The following is a 23,793-nucleotide window of genomic DNA, read 5'->3' as shown; positions in this document are numbered from 1 at the left end:
GTATTCATAAGTTTTTTCTTTACTAAGTTTTGTTCATTCTTTTGTGGGTTGGCAATATTTAGCTTTTCCTTCTGCCAGTTTTGAAGTTAGCCAATCAATAATTTCTGTAATTAATTTTCAGCCAATCCCGTATTTCTTCTTCGATTTTATGTGTAACTGTATAATGTAGCCAATAAAACCTAGGGGTGTGTCTTGATTATTCATGAAAGGTCTCGAACCTTCCCCGAGGGTTTATAAACTGCGGATTTTCTCGTCTCTCGGCCACTCGATCAACATCTAACTACCACGAACCTACTACGATGGCGTAGCAGGGGGAGAGGTGATACTCCCACGTGGCGCGTCCCAGGTGGCGGATAGGGGGGTCCTAACCGGCTTGCCGGCGGACTTGAGGGAAATAAAATACCTCTCGCGGACCAAACACACTACCCCCTGCGGGTGGGGGACACACATGAAGAATACACCCGCGGTATCACCTGCCTGTCGTACGAGGCGACAAAAAGGGGCGACCTTGGCGCGGACATGGATTGCGGTTTGGTATAATGTGATGGACCTCCTGTGGATGGGAGAGGCTGAATACATCCATAGGTAATCCCTGCCTGTCGTAGAAGGCGACTTAAAGGGTCATGTGGCCATGGTCCCCTCTTTATTTTTTATTTTTTTTCCGAGGGTCAGATGTAGACCATTCAAAATTTGATGTGCGTGCTGCCCGGCGATGGAGCTCCTATGTGTGCGACTACGCTCGAAAGCCCGTGCCAGCAACCACCCAGGACGTGGCGGGTGGGAGTGTCATGTACCCGGGCAGTGGTATCCGCCTGACAACGCAGGTCCCCGCACAGCCGAATGCCAGAAGGACATATTATTATTAATTATTTTTATTTATTTTTCCTATTGTTAGTGCTCTGTACACGCTATGGGGTACATGCTATTGCGGGTGACTGGAGGAAGGGAGTCCTAGTGCTCATTGCCTCAGTCATCCCGTATTAGGCATCGTTCAACATCGGACCCCGGGCAATACCTGCTACGACCAGGTGGGTATTGCCTTGGCTGCTTGGTTCGGCTACAGAGACCCCTGATCGGAGTGGGTGGCATTCGGGGAGGATGATTTCGGGCATGGCGTCGAAACAACTTCCGCCTGCCACCTCGGGTAGTTCGCTACCCAAGTCTTTAACTTTTGATTCCCTAAGGGGGGCAACCCCTTGGGAACAAGCGCAGCGACTTAGTCTGGGTTCCAGCTTCCCTAGGTTCCTGGTTGCTACCAGGACCGATGGGCAAGACTTCAAGCTGGTGAAATCGATTCTCTTTAGTCGCCACATTGAAGGTGTCTACGGTGAACTGGAGGACCTGAAGAAAATGCGCAATGGTGGTTTGCTTTTAAAGACGAGCACTGCGCTCCAAGCAGATCGGTTGCTTAAGTGCGAGCACTTTGGCGACATCCCCGTCAAAGTGGAAGAGCACAAAACCTTGTATCTGGTTCGTGGAGTGATTTTCCACCGCGATCTCGTCCTGAACACTGACGATGAATTGATGGAAGACATGAAGCACCGCGGCGTGACCCACGTCCGGCGTATCACACGCAAAGTCAACGGTGAAGACGTTGCCACGGGTGCGTTTATAGTCTCCTTTAAATTGTCAGTGTTGCCAGAGAAAGTCAAGGTGACAACCTATCGTTGCGATGTGAGGCCGTACATCCCGCCTCCTATGCGGTGCTATCAATGCCAGAGATTCGGGCACATGGTATCTCGTTGTTCGAATCAGTCAGTGTGTGGTACATGTGGGAAAGTAGCTCACGGCGCGGAGGAATGCACACCTCCGTACAAGTGCACTAACTGCTCTGGTCTTCATTCTCCTCGGGATCGGAACTGTCCGACCTATCTGAGTGAGAAGAAGATCCAGGAGATCAAGACCCTGGATGGTCTTTCCTACCAGGAAGCGCGCCGTAAGTTTAATTCCCTGAATGCACCGGCCAAGACACTAGACTTCAGCTTGATAGCTCAGTCCCTGCCAGGTTCCTCATTTTCATCTGCAACACCTGTCCAGAAGATCGCTGCGCCCAAGGCGGCGGTTGCTCCTGCGAGCAACGCGGCAAAGAGAACAAGCCCGAAGGCTGGTCCATCCCGGCCTTCGACCACCAATTTGCCTGTGCCGACTAAGAAACGTACGCCGACACAGAAGGGGAAGAAGACAACGTCACCTTCCCCTACACGGTCGGCGAAAGCCGCGCCTAAGCCGGCGGAGGCGGCATCGTCGACCAGGGCTGGGAACTCCCCTCCCAGCCCGTCTAAACAAGAATCGACGGCGGGGAAGAAGAACGCCCTTAATAGGCGCTCTTCCAAATCTCCTACAAATGGGGTGTCACGCCCTCCACCTGGAGGGCCTGATTCTGCGTCAGCAGGTCTTCCTTCGGGGAAACCTGCGCGCTCCCCTCGTGGGCAGAAACCCCGCACCCGGACTACGTCAAAGAAGTTGAAGGCCTGCATCACCTCGTCTGATGACGAGGAGCTGCACATGGAACACGAATCTCCATCTTCGGATGGGGATGTGAGTGTAGGTTAGGTTAGGTAGCATTCCGTTGCTCCTATCCTAATCCTCAGAAGTCCACATTTACAATATGGCACTGTTACAATGGAATTGTAACGGTTATGATAGGCATCTTGCTGAGTTGCGCCAGCTCATTAGCGAGTATTCGGCGAGTATAGTCTGTATTCAGGAAACAAATTTCCGACCAGATCATCATACGGTATTGCGAAATTTTCGACTATACTCGACAGAACGACATTATGCTCACCGGGCTTCCGGTGGCGTTGGCATTTTTGTCCGTTCTGATACCTACAGCGAGGAGGTTCCAATACGAACCCCGCTGGAGGCTGTAGCTGTTCGCGTACCGCTGCCTGTCATAACTACAGTGTGTAATGTTTATTTTCCACCAGGTGAGGCTCTTAACATCAATGATGTCACTGATCTTCTCGATCAGCTTCCACCTCCCTTCCTCTTGTTGGGAGATTTCAACGCCCATCACCCCATTTGGGGCTCTGAGTCACCTTGCCCCCGGGGAAGAGAGCTGGAAACATTAGTAACAGAGCTGGATTTATGTATTTTGAACACAGGGGAACCAACACACTTCAGTGTACGTTACGGCACATATTCTCGCATAGACGTAAGTCTATGCAGCCGAACGTTGGTTCCGCTGTTTCGGTGGAACACACACGACGATCTTTGTGACAGTGACCATTTTCCCATAATTCTTACTTTGCTGAACCACAAATCCGTCGAGGCTCCCCCTCGATGGATTTTTAAACATGCTGATTGGCCAAAGTACACATCACTAGCTGTCTTTCACGACAAAATGAGGCGGAACGTCGGCGAGGAAATAACTTACATCACCTAGGTTATTCTTACTGCTGCTGAGGAGTCCATTCCGTTCTTCTCGGGGACTCCTCGCCGGAAGCTCGTTCCTTGGTGGAACGGAGACATAGCAGCAGCTATCAAAGAACGCCGTCGTGCTCACAAACATTACCGTAGACAGCCCACTGCGGCCAACTTGGTAACATTTAAGAAACTCCGCGCTAAGGCGCGAGTTCTTATTCGCCAAAGTAAGAAGGCTTCATGGGAGAGATATGTGTCGTCTATGACGTCACATACTCCATCATCTCAAGTGTGGACTAAGCTTCGACGTATTTCGGGTATCCAAGGATCATCTTCTGTACCGGGATTTTCCATTGCAGGCAACATCGTCACTGAACCCCTCCTGATTGCTGACCATCTCGCTAGTCATTTCGCGGATGTATCTGGTTCCGGGAATTACCATCCTGATTTCCTCGCTCTGAAGCGGGAGGCGGAACGTTCTCACCTTAGTTTTGCCTCTCAAGCTTCAGAGGACTACAACGTGCCCTTTACGGAGTGGGAACTCCGCAGCGCCCTAGCGCTTTGCAAGGACACATCTCCTGGACCGGACAACATCCATAACCAGATGTTGCAACACCTTAGTGATGATAGTTTATTATATCTCCTTCGTGTGTTCAACCGAATTTGGATGGAGGGTGCTTTTCCGTCTCAGTGGCGAGAGGGCATAGTTATTCCTGTCCTCAAGCCTGACAAAGATCCTAAGTATGCAGGAAGTTACAGACCGATTTGCCTTACAAACTGCCTGTGTCAGCTGTTTGAGAGGATGATTAATCGGCGACTCGTGTGGTGTCTGGAGAAACAAGGACTCTTGTCCGAATACCAATGTGGATTTAGAGCCGCTCGATCCACCACTGACCACTTGGTACGCCTGGAGAGCTCTATCCAGGATGCCTTTCTCCGCAAACAGCACTTGGTAGCTGTTTTCTTTCACTTAGAGAAGGCTTATGACACCACATTGCGATATGGTATCCTTTCAGCCCTGCATCAATGGAGATTCCGAGGTAACTTGCCGGCGTTTATTGCGAATTTCTTGTCCCTCCGTCTATTCCGTGTCCGAGTAGGGAGGACATATTCGCAATACCACGTACAAGAAAATGGAGTCCCACAGGGATCGGTCCTTAGTGTCACTCTGTTCGCGATTGCCATAACGGCATTGTTGCTGCTGCTGGTCCAGCAGTTATACCGTCGCTATATGTGGACGATTTTGCTCTGCACTATAGCTCGCGTAATATGGCAGTCGCAGAGCGACAATTACAACACGCTATTAGGAGGGTGGAGCAGTGGACCTTAGAACATGGCTTTCGGTTTTCTGCCGCAAAGACCTCTGTTGTCCACTTTTGTCGTCAACGTACTCTTCACCCCCATCCTGAGCTTTATTTAGACGTTCTTCCAGTTGTTGACACTTACCGATTTATTGGGCTCCTTTTTGACAGTAAATTATCGTGGGAGCCACACGTGCGGCAGTTAAAAGTGCAATGCACTAGGAGGCTTAATATCCTTAAGTTTCTTAGCAGCACTTCTTGGGGGGCTGACCGCACGGTGCTCCTGCGATTCTATCGGGCACACATTTTATCCCGGTTAGACTACGGCAGTGCAGCATATGGCTCCGCAAGACCAAGCGTTCTTGCGAAGCTGAACAGTATCCACCACAGCGGGATTAGGTTGGCGACGGGAGCTTTTCGTACAAGCCCCATCGCTAGCCTGCTCGCTGAGTCTGGTGTGCCGCCTTTACACCTGAGGCGCCAGCACCTTCTACTTACATATGCTGCAAATTTGCGACAGATGCCACTTCATCCAAGCTATCCTTGCGTGTTCAACAATGGCAACCGTTTGCCGTACGCTGCTCGTCCTCGAGCGACGCGGCCGATTGGGATACGCTTGGATAGCATTTCCGAATTGTTTGACGTACCTTCGGTTCCTTGCCTTGTCAGACAACCAAGTGGGGTACCTCCGTGGGTCGTACGACGACCTGAAATAATCCTGGATCTGCACACTGGCCCAAAGGAAAACACGGACCCTTCGATTTATCGGAGGCTCTTCCTGTCCGTTGTTGGCCGCTATCCAGGTTCAGTCGTCGTCTACACGGATGGTTCAAGGACAGATACGAAGGTGGGCTGTGCGTTCGTTGTTGGTAATGATAGGTTCCTTTTTGCTCTTCCGGCAACCTGTAGTGTGTACACAGCCGAGCTCTATGCTATCTGTGAGGCTCTGCGGTACGCACTATACAATAAGCGCCGCCACGTCCTTCTGTGTACTGACTCCTTGAGTTCGCTTCAGTCTATTGATACCTGTTTCCCTCGACACCCTCTGGTGCAGCGGATCCAGGACCTGCTGGCCGGGTGTTCGGATGCCGGCACCAGAATCACGTTTCTGTGGCTCCCAAGCCACATGGGCATAGAGGGAAACGAGTTAGTAGATCAGGCTGCCAAGGAGGCAGTTACACTGCCCCCGTTGCCTTTCAAGGTTCCAGCAAGTGATATTCGCTCCCAGCTGCGACATCTTGTTATGTCCCATTGGGAGATGGAGTGGCAGGCCATTCCACTTCCCAATAAGCTGAGAGCGATAAAAGGAACAACGAAGGTATGGATGACTTCCCTTCGGGCTTCGCGGAGGGAAGCCGTGGTATTATGTCGTCTTGGGATCGGCCACGGTATCTTGACTCACTCGCATCTTTTGAAAGGAGAACCCCCTCCGGTGTGTACCTGCGGCGACCATCTTACCGTGGTGCACATCCTTACGGAGTGTGTGGACCTGGTCGATCTGCGCCGTAGTCTTAACCTTCCGAGTACTATCTCCCTTATCTTGCGTGATGACGAGCAGTCAGCAGACCTCGTCGTCCGCTTTATGAGGGAAAGTGGACTGTTTTATCTTGTGTGATGCTGTCCTTTGTCCTAGTGTGTTTTGTGTCACTTTCGCTTTTATCCCATTGACTTCATTTTAGTTTGTGTTGCGTATTTTAATGTGTTATTTTAACGTCCCCCGTAAATTATGTACTACCAGGCAATGCCTTCTTCTTTTGTTTTCCTGTATATTCTCTTACTTTATTAGAAAATTAGGCATTGCGTATTAGATCCACTGATTGTTTTAATCTCACCCTCATTTTTCTCCATCATCATTTTTTAAACTTTAGTAAGTGGATATGTTTTAAAATTTTAACATCATCTCTCATGACGTTTATCTCGTTCCATTAGGGGCCGATGACCTTCGATGTTAGGCCCCTTTAAACAACAAGCATCATCATCATCAACATCTAACTAAGTGTATGGACGTAAAGCAGGAGGCGGGAAGCGCCTCTTTCATCACGCAGCAGGTCTTCAGTAAGGTAATGGCCGTTTACATCTTTATTTCTTGCTAGCTCAGTAGTTTAACCCGCGGGAAAGGTCCGAAACCTTTACAATGTAACCTAATTTCCTAAATATGTAATTTTCTGCCGGCTTATGTAAAAACTTAATTAAATTTGTAACTGTAATTCGGGGATAGAGAGTGATTTACCCTCTCGAGCTCCTCTTCATTTTGGTTTGAGGTGACTACGTTTTGGTAACTGAATTTTTCTCTTCCGTAATGTTTAAATTTCCTTCTTATACGGGTCACCTCCATAAGTTGGGAATAGCCCCTGTGTCATCGGCCTAGTGCCTTTTTAGGTTTTAGAATGAGTATTTTGGAGTGCAAGTACACGCCTCTATTCATTTTGTATTTTGGGCCATTTACTTAACCTGTTCTTTTTCTTCTAAGGCCCAGTAGGTTGGGTACAAGATACCCCCGTTTCATTTTTGGAAGTGTGCCTCGATGGCAAGGAATTGTAAGGTCTGCTATTGCCTTGATAGGCGAGGAAAACTGAGAGCGTGTCAGCTCTTTCATGTCTTGTAAAAGTGCCTCAGGGGGGCTTGATATTCTAATTGTGAGCAAGTGCTCCATGTATTAGGGGTTTTCTGCCCTTTGGCAAATTTATGCTCCTCTGTAAAGTTTGATCTGGAAGTTCAAAGGTTGTAAAACTAGGGGCTCGTAGCCCAAGCGTGTTAAGGATTTGAAATAGATTTTTCTAGTCTTGTTTTTAAATTGCTATGGTTTTGTTATCTCACTAAGTGAGAATTTGTTAACTTGTTGCTTTTTGAAAATATTACCTTCCATTTCAGTTTACATTCTTTCTTGACAAAGTAGTTAGACCCATTCCCCCCGTCACCTTCTTTCACCTCTGCTGATCCACCAACCACAGTAACACTATCTTTCCTTCTTCCTTCCTTTCTTTCTTTCTTTCTTTCTTTCTTTCTTTCTTTCTCAATTCATGTGTATCTTTAGGTTCCGGAAAAGTAACCCATTCCTCCTCAGTTTACGAAATGTATTCTTGTTATTTATTACCTAAATAAGTTCTTATTATGTTCAGAATTTTGTGGAGTGGAGTGTTTTATTATACAGTCTTCTTTAACGAGTGTACCGGTAAATATACTGCACCACGAACCTGCTACGCTGGCGTAGCAGGGGGAGAGGTGATACTCCCACGTGGCGCGTCCCAGGGGGCGGATAGGGGGGTCCTAACCGGCTTGCCGGCGGACTTGATGGAAATAAAATACCTCTCGCGGACCAAACACACAACCCCCTGTGGGTGGGGGACGCCGACGAAAAATTCACCCACGATATCCCCTGCCTATCGTAAGAGGCGACTAAAAGGGGCGACCAAGGGATGATTGTCTTGGAACCATGACACTACTTGTGATTAGTACCACCACGCGGAGAACATCATGGGTACTTGCGCGTAGTACCACTATATAAGGTACCAAATGGGTTTATGATTAGTAGCACACAGGAGCACCGTACGGTCTGCTTTTACAGTACCTGTGATTAGTACCACCATATGAGCAGGACCATGGGAAGATAGCTACCATGGTTCTGCCTTGCCTGTGATTAGTACGCAGTATATGAGGAACACCACTCTTATGTGATGAACACCATAGGTTTGCGTTGCCTGTAAATGGCGCCGCAAAGTGAGAAAAACATAGGTCTGTATTATATGTCGAATTTCGTAACCTCTGAGTAGTACAATAATGTGTGGAATACCGCAAGTCTCTGCTACTTTTGATTAGTACCGCAACAGGACAAATAACATGGCCACGAACCTGCTACGGAGGCGTAGCAGGGGGAGAGGTGATACTCCCACGTGGCGCGTCCCAGGTGGCGGATAGGGGGTCCTAACCGGCTTGCCGGCGGACTTGAGGGAAATAAAATACCTCTCGCGGACCAAACACACTACCCCCTGCGGGTGGGGGACGCACATGTAGAATACACCCGCGGTATCCCCTGCCTCTCGTAAGAGGCGACTAAAAGGGGCAACCAAGGGCTGACTGAATTAGATCCATGAAACTAATTTTGAATCGTACCATCACGCGGGGAACACCATAGGTTGCCTGTACTTGCGAGTAGTACCACTAAATTCGGTACGAAATAGGTTTGTGATTAGTAGCAGTAAAAGCCTGGCCTGGCCTGCGTCGTACCCATGTGTGCAACACCGCGGGTCTGGGCGTAGCCTGTGAGTTTGTAACGTTCCAGACGTCACAGTGTAATTATGTTAATTTTATTATGTGTAATTAATTCAGGAATTTAACGTCATAATATTTATCTTGGTATGTAATTGTATTATAATTCATGGTTGATCATTTGCTCACTATCATTTCATTACTTTGTAACTACGACTTGAAAACGAGGGCTGAATATCCTAATATTCACTTAGATTCTTGCGACATTCGTTTAAATTTAACTTGCAGTAGATTTCCTCTATCTTGCCACATCACCGAGGAAGAAGGAAGGACAAATTTAGACATCAAATTCTGGGAAAAGCGAGCACGTGTTCAAGCGTTGTAACGACAGCTACCGTATTTCGACCAGAATAATTCAAACTGATCACCGCCTATATTTTCAAAGGAGCGTCATGTTGCCATGGATACTGAGTGAAAGGGATAATAGAAGAACAGTTGATATCATGGTTAAGACCCATCAACTCTAATATCTGGAGTGGGGAGAGACGTGTCAACTGATTGGACCACGTGTAGCGACCTGTAATTAGAGCCAGAGAATATTATAAAAGGGCGTGTTGGAGCTCTTGGCATGATTCTGCATTCTGCATTCGTTATTATTATTCTTCTGGATTCTTGATTCTTCTATCTTGTATTTCGCTGTAGGTCTGAGAACTTGTCTTATGGTTGTTGTACCATAGTGGACTAGTGTGATAGTTTATCACTTCTACATTAATTACTTCGTTACCACGACGTGGTACTTAGGAATTTCTGAATGAGGGGTGTATAGCCACTCTCATCAGGAAGTACGTACAGCTCGGCTACTAGACCGGTTTGTACCAGTCTAAGACAATAGGTAGTATTAAACTAGATAGAAATGAAACTTCAGGGCACATTTTCAGTAAAGTTGGAAGGATTATTAATTGAGTATCCTCTCCACATAACCCAAGGAGGTTTTTCTAACTATGACTTAGGGCTCATCTCCAATATATGGGATAGAGCATAATAGGGAGTGTTAGTGTCGAAGCCATCTTCCAATTAGTGGTCGGTGCACTTAGCAAGGCAGGAATGGTACTTAGCTGCAGATGAAGATATCTCAATGACGACCGGTGATGTTCCAGCTACAAGGATGGAAGCTTTCCAAGGACCAGCAGAACAAGACTACATGGTGAGCAAGCGAGTTAAAAATATTGCAAGTTTTCGCGAAGTAGAGTCATTCAACTTTTTGTTAAATTCATTTCCTATTTTAAATTCAGTTCTCGTTAAACCGTCGTCATTTATATTCAATATAATAAATAGTATTTTCCTAGTTCACTTTAATCAATCTGCTTTAATTAGCCTTTTGATTTCTAATTCTCCTGCTTAATGATTAGTGCACTATCCTATAACTGTTCCTATAACTGAAAATAGGATTACAACACCTGTAGATCAAGTGTGCATATAATTATATGAGCCATAATATATACCACGTCCTACATGAAGGTAAAGGCAGATGAAGAAAAAAGAAGCGCCATTAGCATGTAAAGTGCGTAATAATCAACCGTAGTTGACATCACGACAGATGTGGGCTACACTGGAAAAAGCTAAGTCTACATTAGCGGTATAGTGTATAGCGAAAAAAAGACCTGTGGCAATTTGGATTATTAAACAAAGACCGAGGAGTGATCCAAAATTTCCCTGTGATAAGAGTCCGTCCAAGCTTGATTATACATTTTTATCTTTAAGTCATCAACTTAAAGATTGGCGCCCTTAGCTTGCATGGTTGCATTTCTCGTTCAATGATTGTTCTCCGAAAGGGGAAGTCACAAGTTGTACCACTATATGAGCAGCACCGTGGGTCTGCGTTGCCTGTGATTAGTACCCACTATGTGAGGAACACCACGGGAATACGGGCGCCCGTGTTTAGTACACCTAGGTGGGGAACCTTCTCGGTTTGCGTTGACTCTGAGTTGGGCCATTGTGTGAGACACACCATAGGTCTGCGTTACTTGTACGTATTGCAATACTTGTGAGTAGTACCATCTTTTGTGGAACACCGTGAGTCTTCGCTACTTCTGATTAATACCCCAACATGACACATACCATGGTTCTATTTTACTCGCGACATGTACCATTCTGTGGGGCCTTAGACGTGGATTTTGCACCCCCTTTAGACACCCCACGAACCTGCTACGCAGGCGTAGCAGGGGGAGAGGTGATACTCCCACGTGGCGCGTCCCAGGTGGCGGATAGGGGGGTCCTAACCGGCTTGCCGGTGGACTTGAGGGAAATAAAATACCTCTCGCGGACCAAACACACACCCCCTGTGGGTGGGGGAGGCTGACGAATAATACACCCACGGTATCCCCTGCCTGTCGTGCGAGGCGACTAAAAGGGGCGACCAAGGGATGAATGAATTAGAACCATGAAACGACTCTTGATTCGTACCATCATGCGGGGAACACCATGGGTTGCATGTACTTGCGAGTAGTATCACCAACATGGTACGAAGTATGTTTGTGATTCGTTGCAGTAAAAAGCCTGGCCTGGTGGATTCCAGTACCCGTGCGTTGTACCCATGTGGGCAACACCGCGGGTCTGGGCGTAGCCTGTGAGTTGTACCACTATATGAGCGACATCGTGGGTCTGCGTTGCCTGTGATTAGTACTCACTATGTGCGGAACACCACGGGGCCCTTGGGACCGGCACCCGTGACTAGTACCCTAGGTGAGGAAACTCATCGGTTTGCGTTGGCTGTGGGTGGCGCCATTGTGTGAGAAACACCATAGGTCTGCGTTACCTGTACGAAGTACAATACTTGTGAGTAGTACCATCTTTTGTGGAACACCGTGAGTCCTCGCTACTTCTGATTAATACCCCAACGTGACACATACCATGGTTCTATTTTACTCGCGACATGTACCATTCTGTGGGGCCTTAGACATGGATTTTGCACCCCCTTTAGACACCAAGCATCTTTGTGCTTTATAAGTGGTTCCTTGGTCGGTAATAATGTTCTTTTCGTTCTCTATTGAATCCGATCCACTGGTTTTTGTTTTTGTTTGTTTGTTTTGTGTTTTCTTGGGTTCCTGTCCATCCATTCATTCTTCATGACATTTTTTTATTTTTATTTTGGTCAGTGGATGCCTTTGTAATTTTTGTTCTTTCATTTCGTACCATTAGGGGCCGATGACCTTCGATGTTAGGCCCCTTAAAACAACAAGCATCATCATCATCATCACCTTTAGACACCAAGCATCATTGTGCTTTATAAGTGGTTCCTTGGTCGGTAATAATGTTATTTTCGATCTGTATTGAGTCCGATCCACTGGTTTTTGTTTGTTTGTTTTGTGTTTTGTTGAGTTCCTGTCCATCCATTCATTCTTCATGCCATATTTTATTTTCATTTTGGTCAGTGGATGCCTTTGCAATTTTTGTTCTTTCATTTCGTACCATTAGGGGCCGATGACCTTTGATGTTAGGCCCCTTAAAACGACAAGCATCATCATCACAAATAAAATGGTTCTACTTTCCTAGCGATCATTACCGTTATGAGGGGCCGATAACTTGGATTTTGGACCCCCTTTAGACTGCAAGCATCATCGTTTCAGTGTTATGATATAGCAGCAGTCCCTTGGTCAGTAATCCTATTCTTTTACCTCAGTTTGTGTGAATGTAAAGCATTGCGGGTCGCATCCACTGATTGTTTTAAATTCATGTCCATCCATTCATTCTTCGTTCTCACGCTTTGAATTCTGATCAGTGGAGAATTTTCGACTTTTAATTTGTCATTCCATTTCGTCTCATTTCGTACCATTAGGGGCCGATGACCTCGCTGTTGGGTCCCTTTAAACAACAATCATCTTCAAATATACTGCATTTAATAGTAAGATGAGAGATCCGCCTCTGTGGTGTAGTGGTTAGTGTGATTAGCTGCCATCCTCGGAGGCCCGGGTTCGACTCCCAGCTCTACCACGAAATTTGAAAAGTGATACGAGGGCTGAAACGGGGTCCACTCAGTCTCGCGAGGTCAACGGAGTAGAGGGGATTTGATTTCCACCTCAGCCATCCTCGACGTGGTTTTCCATGGTTTCCCATGTCTTCTGCGCGCAAATGTCGGGATGGTATCTAACTTCATGCCACGGCCGCTTCTTTGTCTATTCGTTCCAATCTTCCCATCCTCCCACAAGGCCCTTGTTCAGCATAGCAGGTGATGCCACCTGAATGAGGTACCGGCTCTTCTCCCCAGTGGTATCCCCCGAACCGAAGTCACACGCTCAAGGACACTGCTCTTGAGACGGTAGAGGTGGGATTCCTCGCTGAGTACGAGAGAAAAGCCAACCCTGGACGGTAAACTGATTAAGAAAGAAAGAAAGTTGATAAAAAGTTTGTTCAAAACAAAATATTTGGTATGTACTTAGGATTTATGATACATTCAGTTAATAGCAATGAATGAAAATTAATTTATTTATATTGTGTCAGAAGCATACGTGAGTTTTAAATAAAATATGAGGAAAGGTCATAAAACATAAAAAAATAATATAAATTCTTCAGTGACGAATAGCCACATTAAACTATGTGAGCCCAAAGCTTTTCCTAGAATTAAGGCGCTGGCTTGGTGGCTCATATCCAAAACAAAGGGTGGGCTTCAGATGTCAACGTCTTTCTCTTTTCTTTCTTGGCTCCCACTTCACGGCGGATATCGGGAGGTGCTATCCCTGCAAGGCAACACACTTTTTCCAAAGGTGTAGGTCTCAAACACCCAGTAAAAATGCGACAGGTCTCGTTGAATGCTACATCAACTGCTTTTGCATGGCAAGATTTGTACCACACCGAGCATACGTATTCAGCTGCGGAATAGCAAAGCGAAAGGGCAGATGTCCTCACTATGTCTGGTTGTGCTCCCCAAGATGTTCCAGTTACCTTACGCACAATATTGTTTCTAGCAGCCACTTTCTGCTTGATGTTCAAACAATGTTCTCTGTAGCTTAAGGCACTATCCAGAGTGACTCCGAGGTACTTCGTGGTAGGACAGTGTTGTAATTCTATGCCTTGCCAAGCGACCTTCAGAGTTCAGGAAGTTTCTCTGTTGTTTAGATGGAAAACACAGGTTTGCGTCTTAGTTGGGTTTGGTGCTAGTTAATTCTTCTTGTAATAGCCAGCGAGGGTGTCTAGAGCTTTGGACAATGTTTGTTCAATCGTCTCAAAATTATCCCCCTGAGAAGTGATGACACAATCATCAGCATAGATGAAACTATTCGTCCCTGCGGGACGAGGCTAATCATTGGTGTAAATATTGAAAAGCATTGGTGCCAACACGCTTCCCTGAGGTAGTCCGTCCTTCTGTATCCTCCACCTTATTCTTTTTCTCTGAAACTCAACGAAAAAACTTCGATTTTGAAGTAGATTTCGAATGGCACAAGTCAAATCAAAGTCCTTTGTCATGCTCTATACCTTTTCTAGGAGAATTCGGTGATTAACAGTATCATATGCTGACGAATGATCTATAAATGCAGTTCCTGTGATTTTCCGGCTTTCAAAACCATCTTCTATGTGTTGACTTAATTTTAACACTTGCGATGTGCAGCTTTTCCCTCTCCTGAAACCAGCTTGCTGTGGAATCAAAAGTAGCTGGATTTTATCAGTCAACCTATTGAAGATAAGTCTTTCCAGAATCTTAATAAGGCACAATAAGGAGACTGATCTGTAACTTCTAGGGTCATTTTTACCTTTGCCTAGTTTTAGAATGGGTATGACCCTAGCCTTCCTCCATATTTTAGGTATAATGAGTTCTACCAACCAACACTTCGCAGTAGGACCGAAGTTCTTAATTTGTTCCATTCGAAGGTCATGAAGTCCTGCTGACTTCCCAATCTTACACTTACTGAGAGCTAATTCCAGTTCAGTTAACGTAAGATGCTTAGATAACTCATTGTTCTCGTCTTGTTGTCTGACTATAGGATTCTTCCCTATTTTAATGGAAAGTTTTGGTTTTCCAATAAGCAAAAGTTAGTGTGCTATTTAATCTGCACTTACATTGTCATCTGTGTTAGCTTGAATAGTATCATTGCTCAAGTCTCCATGCTTCTTGACTGCTCCTACCCATATCAATTTCAGACATCAACTTTATCTACGTCTCCTTCTTTGCTTGGGATATAGAGGAAAGAACACTTTGTTCTGCTTGGATAGTTTGCTCACTAAATGGGTCTTTTTCGTAAAGCTTGTAGTAAACGTGCAGCAGAGCACTTGTTTCACGAGTTATACCTTGAAGGTAGCGTGTCCTGCAGCCTCTGAGAATTGGTGCCCGTGAACAGAAGTTCACTATATCAATGAATTTGTCAAAATCTTCGGGTATAGGAGAGAGAGTTTTTATCCTCTCATCCAACATACTGGAAAACCTTTCCCAGTCAGCCTTTTGAAAGTTATATCTCCGTCTGAACCGAACTTCGTGCGATCTTTTGGATGAAGAGAGGTGAAATATTAGTGGCCGGTGTTGTGTTCTTAGTACTGATGAGCCCATTTCTTCAGAACATTGCTGCACAAAGCAGTTGCTCACAAAGAGAAGATCTGGGTTATACCCTCGGTGCCATCTTCCACTGTTGAAGGAGGAGGGAAGCTTACTGTCATGAATAACGGAAAGCTCATGAGTTTCAGCCCATGGAATGACGATCTCTCCATTCTCTTCTTGAGCATATACCCAGACGTGACTACGGCTCTTAAAGTCACCGATTACTATTGACTTTATGTGTTTGCTAAAATTTGGAGATGGCGAGAAAGAGAACTTTCCATTTGGAGGCTTGTACACATATGTAATGGTCATGTTGCTTAGCTCCACGGTGATTATTTCGATGTCGTTATCTTCAGTACAATGAGTACTGCTGATTTGGAGACCTGGCTTTACAAATACAGCACTGCCATATTTCGTACGTGGCCTTTCTGCAACTAAAATCATTCCTGAAATCTTTGGACGTTTCTGATGTTCATCCCTATGCGTTTCCTGAATGCACAAGACATAACATTTCTGATCTTGGCATAGTTTTTGTAAGAGTTCTTCTTTGGCAGCTGACAAGTCTTCAATATTTATGGATATTATTGTCATGGATGGCTCTGAAAAGAGGCGTTTCTTAAAACACATTTAAAGATTGATTAGTTCTGCTTCTGGTGTGAGAGAATCAGCCGTCTAGGAAGAGTGCTAGTCCGCTGCCCAGGAGACACCCCGATGTATAACAATATCACATGCAAATACACCCTACGGGGAGGTTTCTCTCGTGCCCCCCTTGAAAGAAAATGAGAATTAGTGAATGAGGTAGGTAATGTATTACTGATTCAATAAATGAAATAATGTATAGCGTTCATATTCATAGGGATTCTGCTCCCCTCACTTTAACTGCAATAGTGTCCATACCATAGCTCACTGGCGATACTGCTACTTATGCTACCCCTACAGCTTTTAGCGACCACATCATGAGCTTTACTAAGCCTGCTAGACAGCATATCTCTCCTTTAGAGAGGTCTATCAAATCTGCCAAACTTAACTATCCAAACGAAGAACACTATCACCTTTCTGGTGACAGTATGTGAGGGTGGGGGCAGCCCCTGTATCCCCTTTGAACTGGCCCACCTATGAAGTTATAAGTCTATAATGTAGGCAATATTAAACTTGAGTGAGAATGATCCCAATGCAGGAGATGAACGGTACACTACAACCGTTTAATGTCGTCGTCACTCAAGTTAAAATGCATTTTTAAAATTTATTGCTTGCTACAGAATTGTCAACCCCAAAACAGCAGCATTCTTTGTGATATACAGTGAAATTACAAATAATTATTACTTAATATTACCAAGCCTAACTTTCAGTACTTAAATCTAAACTAATCTTAATCTAGTCCTATATATATATATATATATATATATATAGAGAGAGAGAGAGAGAGAGAGAGAGAAATTCAACGATTTTCCAGACATTCTGGATTGCCACAAGAATAAATGACTTATCTATAAATATAGGAGTCAATATAACTCAGTCAAATCATGCATTAAAATAACTGAAAGCAGTTCATATTGTTAAAATATCTTGCGATGAAAATATCATGTCATGAAGGTAGATTGCTGGAAATAGTAAGTTCCATTGGATTTATAATTCTTAAATTAAAAAGTCAATATTAGAGGAACAATGTTCTGAAAACAAAATCATTGTTTTAGACTGTTATCAGGAATATAATGTGTTTTGTACTATAATTGTATCAAGGCTGAAGATGTGTCACGTAAGAGAGACGAAACATGTCGCTTTTTAAATAGAAAAATGAATATGAATTGTATAGTATTGTAAAAGTGGAAATAACCAACCACTAAGAACTAACTTGTTAAGGTTGACTATATGTACTAACTATGAAATTCATTTCTTGTGGTCATGAACCAATTTTAACACTTAAATGATTTACGTATTGAACAGAGAAAGAATGACCTGAAATGAATGTTATACACATTATGTTAAGAAATGGAACTAAAAATAATAAAACATGAGATTTCTCGGACATGCTATAGAGGTCTATCGGATACTCCAGAAACGTGACCCCTCAAAGTGAGGGTCACCACAGTAGTCATCCTCAGTCCCTGCCACCACGTCCGACATCTCAAATGAATCTTCTTTTCTCCTTTTTCTACCGCTTTTACCACACCTGTGGGTCGCGGGGGTGAACTGTGTCACACGTGGATTTGGCCCGGTTTTACGGCCGGATGCCCTTCCTGACGCCAACCATATCTGGAGGGATGTAATTACTATTGCGTGTTTTTGTTGTGGTTGGTAGTGTAGTGTGTTGTCTGAAAATGAAGATAAAAGTGTTGGAACAAATACAAACACCCAGTCTCCGGGCCAGAAGAATGAACCAGAGGCGATTAAAATCCCTGACACTGCCGGGAATCGAACCCGGAACCCTCTGAACCGAAGGCCCTCAACGCTGACCATTCAGCCAATGAGTCCGACCGACATCTCAAATGACTATTTATATCATATTATCAAAACATGCAGTTTAAATGGACGGACACGAATTCCGCAACTTTGCAAAGGTCGAGGAAGTGTCCACTAATCCCCCTACCCGAATTCCGCAACTTACCCTTCAGGTAGAAAAACAAGTGCGTCCGGCTAGCTTGTACCTGGTGGCAGAGAAGAGAAGTTGATGTTTTGTTATGCATTTCTCTTCTCCTAGGAGATTGTTGTCTTCCAAGTGTATAATCAATGTCAAAGGAAGGTTGAACAAGATTGCTGAACCTGAAGACTCAAAACGATCAGAAGAAAGAAACAGGAAACCAGGTAATGTAGATAACACCGCCACATACAGTGGCTCAAAAAAGTATTGGTCTGTCGAGATATGCTACATATGAGGACGAGAAATCTAAGGGAATGGTGATAAAAAGTAACATATCCTAGAATCCCTGATTATTTATCATCTTGTGTAACATGTACTGTACATCGTAAGAAAAACATAATTCTCCCATGTACATATAACTAAAAAGCCATAACTTAAAACAATCATTTTTCACTTGCCACCAAAAAAGTATTGGTCTCAATTAACATAACGCAATTTCTTGATCTTTCTTGAACGTTTCAGTACTTGGTAGGTCCTTCTTTCCTCTTTATAATCTCAGCTAACCTATTTGACATCGATCGTACCAAGGTTTCCGTAGTTTTCTGTGGTATGTTATTCCATTCGGTGAGTAAGGCTTCTTTCAGGTCAGCTTTGCTTGATATTGCATGTTTTTTCACGTTTTGCTCCAAACAGTGCCACAAATTCTCGATGGGGTTGATGTCGGGAGATTGTGGTGGAGTTTCCATCCAACGCGGTGTATTATATAACAGCCATAGCTTCGTGTTCAGGGTTGTGTGTTTGGGGTCGTTATCTTGCGAAACGTATACTTTGCTGAGAGTCCCATTTTTTGTACACACACACACCACGAACCTACTACGCTGGCGTAGCAGGGGGAGAGGTGATACACCCACGTGGCGCATCCCAGGTGGCGGATAGGGGGGTCCTAAACGGCTTGCCGGCGGACTTGAGGGAAATAAAATACCTCTCGCGGACCAAACACACTACTCCCTGCGGGTGGGGGACGCACATGCAGAATACACCCGCGGCATCCCCTGCCTGTCGTAAGAGGCGACAAAAAGGGGCGACCTTGGCGCGGACATGGATTGTGGTTTGGTATAATGTGATGGACCTCCTGTGGATGGGAGAGGCTGAATACATCCATAGGTAATCCCTGCCTGTCATAGAAGGCGACTTAAAGGGTCATGTGGCCATGGTCCCCTCTTTATTTTTATTATTTTTCCGAGGGTCAGATGTAGACCATACAAAATTTTGATGTGCGTGCTGCTCGGCGATGGAGCTCCTATGCCACGAACCTGCTACGCAGGCGTAGCAGGGGGAGAGGTGATACTCCCACGTGGCGCGTCCCAGGTGGCGGATAGGGGGATCCTAACCGGCTTGCCGGCGGACTTGAGGGAAATAAAATACCTCTCGCGGACCAAACACACACCCCCTGTGGGTGGGGGAGGCTGACGAATAATACACCCACGGTATCCCCTGCCTGTCGTGAGAGGTGACTAAAAGGGGCGACCAAGGTATGCTTGGATTAGAACCATGAAACTACTTTTGATTAGTACCATCACGCGCGGAACACCATCGGTCGCTTTTACTTGCGAGTAGTACCACTCTGTTAGGTACTCCATATTTTTGTGATTCGTAGCACTCGAGGGGGGTTCAGTGTGGGTTTCCAGTACCCGTGAGTCGTGCCCGTGTGTGCAACACCACAGGTCTGGGCGTTGCCTGTGAGTTGTACCCGTGTGAGCGACACCACCCGTCTGGGCGTAGCCTGTGAGTTGTACCACTATATGAGCGACACCGTGGGTCTGCGTTGCCAGTGATTAGTACCCACTATGTGAGGAACACCTCGGGAATGCCGGCGCCCGTGCTTAGTACACCTAGGTGAGGAACCTCATCGGTTTGCGTTGGCTCTGAGTGGCGCCATTGTGTGAGAAACACCATAGGTCTGCGTTACCTTTACGACGTACAATACGTGTGAGTAGTACCTTAATGTTTGGAACACCGTGAGTTTACGCTACCTTTGATCAGTACTGCAGCTCGAGAAATATCATGGTTCTACTTCTCGCGACTTGTACCATACTGAGGGGCCGTAGAACTGGTTTTTGGACCCCTTCAGACATCAAGCATAATCGATTCAGGACTATGCTTTAAAAGTGGTCCCTTGGTCAGTAATACTATTATTTATGACCGTTTTTGAGTCGGATCCACTGTTTTTTGTTTGTTTGTTTCTTGTTTGTTTTTTGTTATTTTTTGGGTTCATGTCCATTCATTCATTTTTCATGACATTTTTATTTATTTTGGTCAGTGGATTTTTTGAACTTTTTGTTCTTTCATTTCGTACCATTAGGGGCCGATGACCTCGATGTTAGGCCCCTTAAAACAACAAGCATCATCATCATCATCGGAGCTCCTATGTGTGCGACTACGCTCGAAACCCCGTGCCAGCAACCACCCAGGACGCGGCGGGTGGGAGTGTCATGTACCCGGGCAGTAGTATCCGCCTGACAACGCAGGTCACCGCACAGCCGAATGCCAGAAGGACATATCATTATTAATTATTTTTATTTATTTTTCTTATTTTTAGTGTTCTGTACACGCTATGGGGTACATGCTACTGCGGGTGACTGGAGGGAGTCCTAGTGCTCATTGCCTCACGCATCCCGTATTAGGCATCGTCCAACATCGGACCCCGGGCAGTGCCTGCTACGACCAGGTGGGTATTGCCTTGGCTGCTTGGTTCGGCTACAGAGACCCCTGATCGGAGTGGGTGGCATTCGGGGAGGAAGCTATCGCGCATGGCTTCAAAAAGAAGTCGGCTTTCTCAAGGTGGTCCCCCACCTAAGTCTTTAACTTTTGCTTCCCTGAGAGGTTCAACTCCCTGGGAACATGCGCAGCGTGAAGAAATGGGATCCAGCTTCCCTAGGTTTCTGGTCGCTACCAGAACCGATGGGCACGATTTTAAGCTGGCGAAGTCGATCCTGTTTAGTCGGCACATCGAAGGCGTCTATGGCGAATTGGAGGATCTTAAGAAAATGCGCAATGGTAGTTTGCTTCTAAAGACTCGTACAGCACTGCAAGCTGATCAGTTGCTTAAGTGCGAGCACTTTGGCGAAATCCCCGTCAAAGTGGAGGAGCATAAGTCCTTGAACCTGGTTCGCGGAGTCATCTTTCACCGCGACCTTATTTTGAACACGGACGACGAGTTGATGGAAGACATGAAGAACCGTGGCGTGACACACGTCCGGCGCATTACGCGCAAGGTCAACGGTGAAGACGTTGCCACTGGTGCCTTCATTGTCTCTTTCAAGTTGTCAGTGTTACCAGAGAAAGTCAAGGTAACAACTTATCGTTGCGATGTGAGGCCGTACATCCCGCCTCCTATGCGATGCTATCAATGCCAGCGATTCGGACATATGGTATATCGCTGTTCGAATCAGGCTGTATGTGGTACATGTGGACGAGTAGCTCACGGCGCGGAGGAGTGCACAACTCCATACAAGTGCACTAACTGCTCCGGTTTTCATTCTCCTCGGGATCGGAACTGTCCGACATACCTGAGTGAGAAGAAGATCCAGGAGATCAAGACCCTGGATGGTCTTTCCTACCAGGAAGCGCGCCGTAAGTTTAATTCTACGAATACACCTGCCCGTACACTCGACTATAGCTTGATAGCTCAGAGTCTTCCAGGTTCGTCATTTACAACTTCGACACCTGTTCAGACCGCTGCGTCCAAGGCGACTGTTGCTGCTCCCAGCAACGTCGCAAATAGCCAAAGCTCGAAGGAGGGGACCACCCCACCTTCGACCAACCAGAAGTCTGTGCAGGCTGGCAGTTCCCAGCCGGCACAGCAAGGGGGGAAGACTAAGTCTCCCCCCCCCCCCCTAGGAGGTCGACGAAAGTCGTGCCCCAGCCGGCGGAGGCGGCATCGTCGACCAGGGCTGGGAAACCATCTCCCAGCCCGTCTAAACTAGAAAAGAAAAAGGGAAAGAAGAGCGCCCGTCCAGAGCGCTCTCGGACTTCCCTTGCGAAGGAGAAGTCATGCCCCCCATCTGGGGGGTATGAGTCTGCGCCGGGAGGCACTCCTGCTCCCAAACCTGCGCGCTACCCTCGTAGGGGATCCGCTCGCCCCAGAAAAACGTCGAAGTTCTGGGCGGCACCCTTGCCATCTTTCGATGACGGGATGGATGTCGCGCTATCCTCTATATCTACGGATGTAGGATAGTGTTTAGGCTTACGAGCATTTTGTCGCTCATAACCTAACACTCCTTTTATAGTCCACACTATGGCACTGTTACAGTGGAATTGTAACGGTTATGACAGGCATCTTGCTGAGTTACGTCAGCTCATTAGTGAGTACGCAGCGAGTATAGACTGTATTCAGGAGACCAACTTCAGACCTGATCATCATACGGTCTTGAGAAATTTCAGATTATACTCGACAGAACGGTACTATGCTCACCGGGCTTCCGGTGTTGTTGCCATTTTTGTACGTTCTGACACCTACAGCGAAGAGGTTCCATTAAGAACCCCACTTGAGGCTGTCGCTGTTCGCGTTCCATTGCCTGTCATAGCAACAGTGTGTAATGTTTATCTTCCACCAGGCCCACATCTGAACATAAATGATGTCGCTGATCTTATAGCTCAGCTTCCACCACCCTTCTTCTTATTGGGCGATTTTAACGCCCATCACCACATATGGGGCTCTAAGACGCCTTGCCCCCGAGGAAGAGAGCTGGAAGCACTACTAACAGATCTGGATTTATGTATTTTGAACACAGGGGACCCAACTCACTTTAGTGTACGCTACGGCACATATTCTCGCATAGACGTAAGTCTATGCAGCCGAACGTTGGTTCCACTGTTTCGGTGGAATGCACACGATGATCTCTGTGGCAGTGACCATTTTCCCATCATCCTTACTTTGTTGAAACATAAATCTATCGAGGCTCCCCCTCGATGGATTCTTAAACATGCTGATTGGCCAAAGTACACATCACTAGCTGTCTTTAACGATGATATCAGGCGAACTGTCGGCGAGGAAATAACTTATGTCACCCAAGTTATTCTTGCTGCTGCTGAGGAGTCCATTCCGTTTTTCTCGGGGACTCCTCGCCGAAAACTCGTTCCTTGGTGGAACGATGAAATAGCAGCAGCCATCAAAGAACGCCGTCGCGCTCATAAGCGTTACCGTAGACAGCCTACTTTGGCCAACTTGGTAACATTTAAGAAACTCCGTGCCAAGGCGCGAGTTCTTATTCGACAAAGTAAGAAGGCTTGATGGGAGAGATATGTGTCGTCTATGACGTCACATACTCCATCATTCCAAGTGTGAACTAAGTTTCGACGGATTTCGGGTATCCAAGGATCATCTTCTGTACCGGGAATTTCCATTGCAGGCAATATCGTCACTGAACCCCTCCTGATTGCTGACCATCTCGCTAGTTATTTCGTGGATGTATCAGGCTCCGGGAATTACCATCCTGATTTCCTCGCTCTGAAGCGCGAGGCGGAACGTCATCACCTTAGTTTTGCCTCTCAAGCTTCAGAGGACTACAACGTGCCCTTTGCGGAGTGGGAACTCCTCAGAGCCCTAGCGCTTTGCAAGGACACGTCTCCTGGACCAACCAACATCCATAACCAGATGTTGAAACACCTTAGTGATGATAGTCTACTATATCTCCTTCGTGTGTTCAACCGAATCTGGACAGAGGGTGTTTTTCCGTCTCAGTGGCGAGAGGGCGCGGTCATTCCTGTCCTCAAGCCTGACAAAGATCCTAAGTATGCAGGAAGTTACAGACCGATTTGCC

Source organism: Anabrus simplex, chromosome 4 (assembly GCF_040414725.1).
Source record: "Anabrus simplex isolate iqAnaSimp1 chromosome 4, ASM4041472v1, whole genome shotgun sequence".
In the NCBI taxonomy this organism is placed as follows: Eukaryota; Metazoa; Arthropoda; class Insecta; order Orthoptera; family Tettigoniidae; genus Anabrus; species Anabrus simplex.
This window is presented reverse-complemented; position numbering follows the sequence as displayed.